Here is a 10,078-nt window from a genome sequence, read left to right as displayed (position 1 = left end):
TTTTGCCTATTTTCCCCTAGTTTGGGACCACTATAGCCTCCACCCCCACCCCAAGTGGCTTCTGTGATGCTCCAGTATGTTAACAAAGGCTGCTGGGCTGTGTTCCCTGTAATTTTCACAGGGGCTGCTTGGAGCACTAATGGAGCTGTGCAGGGGAAGCTCAGGAGCACTCCGCAATTATGTCATCATCATCACCAAGCTCTGGAGCATTGTAGAGGAAGCCATGTGACTCTCATTCCAGATGCACAGCCCTGTGGTCACACACCTCAGAACAGTGATTACCAAATGTTTTAGCACTTTTTCATATGACACTCTTTTGGGACCCACCTATTGGTTGGCAACCTTCAGTCTCGAAAGACTATGGTATAAGCCTACAGCACCCAGTATTCCCAGGCGCTCTCCCATCCAAGTACTAACCAGGCCTGACCCTGCTTAGCTTCCAAGATCAGATGAGATTGGGCATGTGCAGGGTAACAGTTGTTGTTGTTGTTGTTGTTGTTGTTGTTGTTGTTAATTAAGGAGATATAGAAAGAAATGAATTTTATATATTTGCAAGTAATAATAATTAGAAATAAGACACTCAGAGCCCAATCCTATGCTTGTCTACTCAGAAGTAAATCCCATTATAGTCAATAGGGCTTGCTTCCATGTAAGTGTGGATGGGATTGCAACCTCAAACATTAATTTTCCTATATTTACACATGTTTGCAAACTGCAGGAGCTGAGCTCTTTGCTGGGCAATTAGCAGCTATCTGGATTTTGAGGAAATTAATTATCTGACCTTTCCATTATCCCATTGGAGGCTCTGTGCTATGTGACCCGCCAAAAATTGGGTAATGACCCACAGTTTGTGAACCACTGCCTTAGAGGAAAGACTGCTGCTGAAATATCCTGCAGCAATACGTGTTGTCCTGGGAGTTTCCTTGAGACTTTCTGAATTCAGGACCAATGCTGCAAGGCCACACAGCAGATCCATTCGGTCATTTTATAGATTGCTCATCTCCATGCCTGGCTTCCCCCAGAAGAATACACTAGCCAGGTCTCCCAGAGGGATTCACAGGCACCAGCTGATTGGGTATTCAATTTGGGCATGTAGAAGCACCCAGGTGGTCATAAGGTCTTGGATGGACCCATACCTGGGTTTTTTAAGGTCATGCACAAGGATGACTGTGTGTGTGTGTGTGTGTGTGTGTGTGTGTGTGTGTGAGACCTGGTCTGTTGCTAGGCAACAGCTGCTGCTGAAATGAAAGGTTATGCCCACTCATCTTACTGTATCATGAACAGTCCCAAGGCACTGTAAATGATACAGACACGGAAACAAAACTACTGTATTTAAAAACAAATTAATGCAACTAATATGAGCCGACACAATGACTGCAGCAGCATCAGACCACCTTCACACGCACACCCCAAAGGCCTCCCAAAACAAGTGTTCCTGTCTTCTTAAAGGCAAGAGAAGCCACTATGAATTCCCCATGAGGTAGGGGGTTCCACATCCAGAGAGGCTGTCACAGAGAATTGTAACACATGCCTTGTTAACATGACAATCAAGCCTCAGCACATGGAGCAGAGTCTCCCTCAAAGATCTCAGCAGATGGGTAGATCCATAAAGTACCCAAGTACCCAAATCATACTGGCTGTATAGATCATAACCATACAGCTGGGAAGCCAGTGCAGTTTTCCCAAAATGGGAAACAATGTACTTGTGTGGCTATCAGTGGGTATCATGATTATTATGGATAGCAGCAAACTGGCTGCAGTATTCTGAAAACTTTTCCATTTTCAAAGACTGCTCTATTCTTGATTATGGTAAGAAAAGATTCCTATTCCTTTTCAGCTAAGGACCAGATTCTTCATCTGGTAGAATCAAGATGTAAAGTTTTTCACTGGCTTTACCATGTGAAGATGCAGGTAAGAGTTGCAGGGACATGAGGTGGGTACAGTGGCGTTCCTGGGGGTCCCAGCTCCCTGGGCACCCCCCATTTACCATCCCCCACACCCTGTTTTTGCCCCCCACACCCTGTTTTCGCCCCCACACCCTCTTCTCTGCCCCCTCCCCTCTGACCTGGAAGTAATTGCAGTGACGTCTGTAATAGGGTCATTCTTATATCTGTCCAAAATGGAGTGTTTGCTGAACAATCCTTGCATTATGCCCAGATTTCTGTGGGCCATAGAGACCATGTTCTCTGTCATGCTTGAAACTGAACTGCCCTGCCACGTTCTGTCCCTATTGGGTGTAGAAAAACCTGAACCAAAATCTGTGAGAATTTAATCCATGCTGGAAAGTAATAGGGACCCCTAAAAGACTGATGTCACGGTCAGTTTGCAAGCTTCTCTCTGTTCTCCATTTCAGAGACTATAGTTCTTGGAAAACTGTTTTAAGATTCTGGTGTAGTTGCAGACATATTTCTTAAATCAGGACATGTCCGCCCAGTGGTGGCTCTGATCCTAAGATTCCTTATTTGAAAATACACAGAACTGAAATCAAAAGTACTCATTTTCAGGTTCCAAGGAAGAAGCATTTTTATCCAGTAAAATGATTTTATCCAGTAAAATCCAGTAAACATTTTTGTCCAGTAAAAACAAAAATTTTCATGTGGCACCAGAAGATGAACAGATTGATTGTATCATATACGTTTGAGCAGATTCAAGCTCCAATCTTATCTACACTTTCCTTGGAGTAAGCTCCATTGACTACAATGGGATTTTCTTCTGAGTAGACATGACTATGGTCACTTTTACTGGGTGCCTCTATTCTGTACCCCAGTTCCCTTTCTCTTTGGTTCCCTTTATCCTTTTCCTGAGGATATTTTTCGTCTTGTCCCAGTCAAATTCCCTGACCACTGTCTGCATCTGACAAGATCGGCTCAGTCCAAGGAAAGCTTATGCCCAATGAAAGTGTTTCTTTTCAAAGGACCACAAGACACTTCGTCATCCTCAAGGGGAGATGTGATCTTTTGGGGTGGTGTCAGTTTCACTCAAGCTCAGAAGGTTTGACTTTGGAGAGAAACTGCGTGGACTTACAGCCCGATCCTATGCCTGTCTACTCAGAAGGAAGTCCCACTGTGGGACTTACTTCCAGGAAAGTATTCTAGGATTGCAGCCTAAGCTCCTTGTGGCTGGAGCGGGGTCTTTTCTGCGCTCTGCTCAAAGCACCCAGGTGGGTTCTCCTGACTTCCTCAAGGAGTTTAGGATTTGCTCGGACCGCTGGGCAGCTCGGCCTGCAGAAGTCCGGACGCGAAGGCGCTCCGTCTCCTGCTGGGAAAGGTGGGACGTGCAAGGCCCGCTTCCTGGGGTTCTGGTGGTCGTGCTGCGCCTTGTCTGACAAGCCCACCCACGGGTTTCAGCAGTGACACCGGACCACGCTCCTGCGAATCGTTCTAAGAAGACCCCTCGCCACTGCCGGAAAAACTCAAGGAATATCCACAGAAAACCTCCTCTGTTGAAAATGGACCGCTTTATTAGACAGTCAGTGCCCAGCCTGGAACCCGGTCCTGAGCGAGAAAAGCTGCACACAGAGAGACCCCAGCCCCGGGTTGGGAGGGGGCAACGTGGCTGTCTTGTGTCGACGGATACAGACGCCCTTGGGGAGTCCAGCAAATGATCTCTCTCTCTCTCTCTCTCTCTGTGAGAAAAAATTTAGTATTTAATTAGTCTCTTTCTGAGAGAGACTAATTAAATACTAAATTTTTTCCCATTGAAATGAATGGACATTAAAGATACTGAAATTGGATCATGCCATGAAACAGGGAGGGTTTAATTTTAATTTGTTTTTATTTTACAGTTTTTATTTTACTCTCTCTCTCTCTCTCTCTCTGTGTGTGTGTGTGTGTGTGTGTGTGTGTGTGTGTGTGTGTGTGTGTGTGTGAGAGAGAGAGAGAGAGAGAGCTGTAAAATAGAAACAAAAATTAAACCCTCCCTGTTCCTATTAAGGAATACTTTCTTTTAAAACTGAGTTTGCAGAGCATAGTATACCATTAAAAAAATTATTTTTTAATTCTTAGTACGTTTTTGGTTCTCAGATACATTATAAAACTCTAGCTATATAATAAGTAATAATAAAAAGTCCACATTTTACTTTGAGGCTTCTAAATTTGTTTACTACATTTTCGTCCTAGCCCTTCCTCTAAGGAATGCAGGTCAGAATACATAGTGCTATCCCTGCTCATTTTATCCTTTATACAACCCTATAAGATAAGTTCAGCTGAGCGATGGCAGCTCACAATCACCCCTGAACTTCATGGGAACTTAATTTCAGCTTCCCTGGTCCAGACTCTTGTCACACTACATCGCCTCTCGCATCAGGTGAACTGGCGCTACTACTCTTCTTCTCATATTATTTTCTTAAGAATTCCTTGCACGTAGATGTCTTCAAAGAAATATAATTATAGGTTGGGAGAAAATGGTGATTTTTTTTCTGGTGGATCTTGGTGTTTTCCAGAGTTAGAAGTGCAGAAAGTGGTATTATAGGTTTTATTCAAAATTTACATTATAATTATAAATTACAATTGCTTTTAAAGTGTACTAGGTAGGTGATATAAGTGGTATCATGTCAGCAGGTGCAGCCCAGTCATTACCCATGCACCCCCCTCATTAAATAATAAATAAAAAGGTTTTATTTTTGGCAGATTTTTTTCCCTTCACAAAAATGCGAAGTGCAGAAAGCAATGTTATGTGTTTTTATTTCATTATCACAATTTTCTCCCACCTGTACATATACTGTACTCTCCATAATTAAGGGCAAATTGCTTTTAGGGTATTTCTGGGGAATGCCACACAGTTGGAAAAGCATTTGGACTTGCTTTTTTCCAGGTGGTGCAGTATGAGGTGGTATAGTATCTCTTAAGTAGTGTACTATTTATTGTTATATTGTATATGTTGTGAAGACAAAAGGAGGGAGAGGAACTATGTACCTATGTCCAAGGACCCTGAGCTCCTTGGAGGAAGGGGTGAAATTAAAAAATGTGAAAAATAAATAAATAGATTTCTACTTATAACTGCACTAAAAATGATCAAGACAGGGAGAGCGTAATTCAGTCAATTTTTGCAGGTGAGGCTCAAGGAGCAGGACCTTCTGGTAGGGAGTCCCATCCTATGCGTGTCTACTCAGGAGTAAGTCCCATTAGAGTCAATGGGAATAGAGTCCAGGGGGCTTACTCCCAGGAAAGTATGGAGGGGATTGTGGCCTCAGCCCAGATTTAAGCAGAGGAACGGCAGATCGGGGCCCACCGCCCGTAGGTCCTGAAGGCGAGCAGCTCCGGCTGGCGCTGGCGCCCGGGTTTCTGCGGGGGAAGGGGGCCCGTCCGCTGGGCGCGGGGCGGCAGCAGGGCTGGTTACGCGTCCCCGTCCAGGAGGCTGCCATACCTGCCCGGCGGCGGAGAGAAGGGACGGCGTGCCCGGGCACAGCAGCAGCGGGAGCGAGACGCAGGCGCCGGGGCGAGGCCTCGCGGGTCGGACCCTGGAGCTGCTTGCGCCGCTTCTGGACCCAGATCTGGACGGGAGCCTCCGAGAGCCGCAGGGAGCGCTTGCCGTCGAAGGCGGCCTCCAGCCCCAGCCCCGGCTCCGCGGAAAGGCTGTGCGGCTCTTCTTCCGGGGGGGCGCCGCCGCCCCCGACGCCTTATCCAGCGCCGGGTGGAGGGGCCCCGGGGAGTCCGCGGCTGCTCGGAGAGCCCTCCAATGGCAACGCAGAGGCCGGATCAGCAAGACCTCGAGGGAGAGTGGGGGGGGGGCAGAGTAAGGCCCGAGAAGGGGCTCCCGGAGTCGCTGTCCAGAAGGGAGGGGCGGGGGACGCGCCTGCGGGGGGAGGCGAGAGAGGGAGGGGGCAGCCCCACAAATAGATGGGGGAGGTGAGAAGGGACACACGTCTGGAGAGAGGGCGAACCTGACCCCACCTGCGCGAATTGGGGCTTCTCCCCACCTGCAGGAGGAATCGGGGCCGTTTCCCACGAAGGCTGCGTCCGCAGCAGGAACCAAAGGGGGGGGCTGGCTGCTCTTTACCTACGTCGATGCTTTTATATGTATTGATTGATAAAGCGCTCCCCCCGTCTGTTAAAAGTCTAACGATGGGGGCGAACGACTTGTGGGAGGGGGGTGTTGGCCTCTGGCGCCACCTGAAGAAGAGGGCGGTGGAGGAGACCTCCCCCCCTTGTCTCGATGGGAAGCCTGCTAAGCCGAAGAGGAAGGGGGGGAGAAGGGATGAGGAGGGGGCAACCTGCAGAACTGGAAAGGGCCTTGCAGGAGTGGCCAGGAATGAGGCTGCAATCGTATGCAACCCCAGGGAGTAACTTACTTACCTGGGAGCAAAGTTACTTATGAGTAAACATGCACATGTTTGTGCTGTTCTTGTGGAAGAGGTAGACTATATCTTGACTGCCAGGGGAAAATGGGCAGTGCCCAAAGATCCCAGTTCGGACGGGGGGGGGAATTCAGGGGGGTACAAAGGAATCCGGGGGTGGGGAAGGGAAGTCATGGCTTTGGGTAGGATCGATAGTGGAAAGACCCTCCTAGGCCTCCAGGGCCCGAGCTTCAGCACTGGTCACTCTCTGGACCTTCCGGGGTCGTCGTAGATCCCCCCACCCTAGAGGATCGGTGCAGAACAAGGGCAAAACTAGCTGTGTCTAGGCCCACGGTTGCGTGAAGGGGCTCGAGAGCGTAACTGGACGGTGGTCGTTCCATCCCCAACTGGGCGACTTCCTCCCAAGTCCCAGCAGCTCATTCATTCCGCTCGGGGTCGCCGCCTCCTGAGAAGAAGCCGACACAGGGGGGCGGGGCGGGGCGTCTGGGTTGCTTTTAAATGGCAATCAATAGGGAAGAGCTGGGCTGGCGCGCAGGGAGCGCATTAAGGAGACCGCAGACGCAGCCCCAAGAAGCCATTTGCCTCCAGTCAGGCCGCTCCACTCAGAGCCCTGCCGGACCCTTCGCCACCAGGCACGCCGGACTTGGCGGTGGTCCCGCTCGAACCCCATTGAACTGAACGGGAGCCGAGCTGAGCTCAGCTTGCGCAGGAGAACCTCAAGGGCTTCCGTTGGACTAGCAATCCAAGGAGGTTCCTGTTGTGGGGCTGATCTCTGCGGGGGGGGGGACCCCCTTGTTCTTTCCCTGAAAGGGAACCGTGCTGGAGGTCGTCAGCCCTGAACTGAGCGCCCTTCTAGAGCCGGAGCCGCGGTTTGGAAAAGGCTGCCGGCCTTCTTGGGAGAAAGAACCTGGAGAAGATCCACAGGCACCCGCACCCGCGGGCCTGTCCGTCTCCCAGTCAAACAGGCTAGCTGCAATCTGAGTATGTAGCAGGGACGTGCGGTGGGTGAGGAGGCAGGGGAGACAGACAGAGCTCCCCCCCCCCCAGCTCCCCTGCATAAGTTGTGAGTGCTTGCGAACTGCTGTGGTGAGGAGCAGGGTGACCAGATACAATGGAGGACTAAGAGCCCACGCCTATGCCTGTCTACTCAGAAGTAAGTCCCAGTAGAGTCAATGGGCTTTCTTCCCGGAAAGTGTGGATAGGATTGGGCTGACAGCGCCTACACCTTTAACCGTTGCATTGATGAGGGAATTTTGACAGGCGCAGCTCAACCTGGAAGGATTGAAAAAGCTACACCTGCCCAAATTCCCTCTTCAGTGCAATGGTTAAAGGTGTAGGCACTCTGTCGTCCACGGGATCTGGTCACCCTGGTGGGGAGGCTCTGCCTCACCTGCCTCCCCACCCACCTGATGTCCGCAACCAGATTCTTTCTTTTCTTTTCACCTTTAAAAAAAAAAATAACAATGAGATCTGTTACCAGCATTCAGCGCGTACAAGTCTGGCCTCGGGTGGAATCCGAGGCACATGAAATCCATATACGAGTGTTTTTAGCTTTAATAGTATCATGTCCTACATTTGTCTTGGATGTCCTACATTTTGGGATGTCTGGTCCTCTTTGGTGTTACGACATCTGGTCACCCTGGAAGAGAGCAGCATCATTTCTATCCAACAGCGTCTCGGTTTCCTCTGAAACACGTCCAGTCGAAACGAGTAAACAGTGGCGTAGCTAGAGGGGGCAAAGCGCTAAGTTTTGCAGGAGGCCTCACCGCTGCAGGCAAGCGGCCCCTCCCCTTCAGAGCCATTCGGAGAGGGGGAGCAAAACGGAGGCATTTTCCTTCCTGCCTCCCTGCATTCGCGTCCGTTTTGCTGCTCCCCCCACCTGGAATGTGTCTACTCACAGAACACCTTCCCCCACCCTAGGCGTGTCTACTCACAGAAGTAAGTCCCATTGTGTTAAGCGGGGCTTGCTCTCAGGAAAGTGTGTCTAGGATTCCAGCCCTAGAGTTAAGTCCCTTTTTTAAGTGTGTTTAAAGAGTTAAGTGTGTCTAGGATTCCAGCCCATTGTTAGGTCCCCTTTTCCTTGGACTCTTGCCTCCCTGATGTCTTCTCAGAAGGGCTGAGCGGTGGGGTTGGGGTAGGTGAGGCAGAACCACCCCACTGTAGTCCATGGAAAAGCACCGCAGCTTCCCTGCCTCGTTACACCCCAGGAGGCTTTCCTTACACCAGTTTTCTCAGGTTTAAAGAGAGCCTCCTCGGGTGTAAGCGAGCAGGGTAGCTGCGGTGCTTTTCCAAGGACTACCAAGGGGTGGTTCTGCCCCATCGCACATCCCTGCTGCTCAGAAGCTAGTTCCAGAGAACTTACTCCCCAGTAAGTGAGTACAGAATTTCACCCTGGCCTCTGGCAACGCAAGCTTATAACCACATTTACTCAGAAGTAAGCCCTACTGTGTTCAATGGAAGTGCAAGTGCGCCCAGGACTGTAGCTTTAGTTTCCTAACTGCTGCTAATAGCGATCCTGTGGGATCTGGGCCATTCTTGGCTGTGGGGTGCTTGGTTCTGAGAAAGGAGTTTCCAGTACCCAGTGACTAGGTGGAGGGAGGATGCCTGCTTCTTCTCTACCATGCAGATTTCAGGATTTCCCCCGCCCACGTGGAAAAGTGGAGGGGGGGATTCTGAGCGGATAAATTGAAAGAGTGGAGCCAGGTAAGGAAGGGGTTAATGGCTCCGCAGCCTCTCCCCCTGCTGTTCTGGGTGACACCACCCCAACCAGGTCGCTGGAAAGGTGGATCAGAGAGGAAAGAGCCACAAACCTGGATCGGTAAGGTCTACTCAGTGAGCTCAAGGAGGCCAAAGTCACGCGTGTCCTTCTCCGCAAGCAATCGGGCCGCCCAGTCCCTTGTGATAATCAACTGGTGCAAGGGGTCATCTGCAGAACAAGCCAAGGCACATCTTCTCAGAAGTAAGGCTACAATCCTATGCGCACTTTCCTGGGAGCAAGCCCCATTGGGCATAATGGGACTTACTTTGGAGTAGAGCCACTTAGGATTGAGCTGTGAGTCCATTGCAGTCGATGGAGTTATTCTCAGGAAAGTGTGCCTAGGATTTAAGCCATTGAAGATGGCCCAACAAGCGAGTCTTCTTCGCTGGCCTGACATCAGCTTTAGGCTGGGTAAGGTTCCTTCTTGGAGTCCATCCAGGCTCGCACCCAAGTCGAAGCGTCTTCCAGGTCATCCCCTGGCAAGTCGGCTTCCACGTGCGTCCCCATTCATTTCAATATTTTATTTTTAATATGTTAGACTTAATACTACCATGGAAAGTGACTGCATTTGGGGAGATGTAACAGCGCTGTACTTTTAACAGGCTACTATGTATATTCTTTTAACAATGATAGTCAATGGGACTTACTCCTGGGTAAGTGTGGGTAGAATTGCAGCCTAGGATTGTTAAAAATTGTCCTGCTTGATGATATCACTTCCAGTGGGTCCTGACAGATTCTCATTCTAAAAAGTGGGTCCCAGTCCTAAATGTGTGTGAGCCACTGCCTTATAGAAAAGAGGGAATTTGGGCAGGTGCAGCGCAACATGGAAGGGCTTGAGAAAGCTGCACCTGCCCAAATTCTCTCTTCCCTGCAAAAGCTAAAGGTCTAGGGGCACTCTGTCCTCCACTGCATCTGGTCAGTCTGCTGGTACCCATTTTGGTGGAAAAATGATTCACATAGTCGAGCAACCCCCAGGCTTTCAGTGTTGTTGGAGGCTTCAGTGTGTCCTTCCCACACTTCTCCCG

At 49.9% G+C, this 10,078-nt stretch overlaps 1 pseudogene; it reads right to left on the bottom strand.

Moving 5' to 3' along the window:
* Positions 1–368: 368 nt before the first annotated feature.
* On the bottom strand, positions 369–485 carry LOC136656190 (5S ribosomal RNA; annotated as a pseudogene).
* Between the last annotated feature and the right edge of the window lie 9,593 nt (positions 486–10,078).

This window comes from Tiliqua scincoides, chromosome 6 (genome assembly GCF_035046505.1).
Source record: "Tiliqua scincoides isolate rTilSci1 chromosome 6, rTilSci1.hap2, whole genome shotgun sequence".
In the NCBI taxonomy this organism is placed as follows: domain Eukaryota; kingdom Metazoa; phylum Chordata; class Lepidosauria; order Squamata; family Scincidae; genus Tiliqua; species Tiliqua scincoides.
This window is presented reverse-complemented; position numbering and strand designations above follow the sequence as displayed.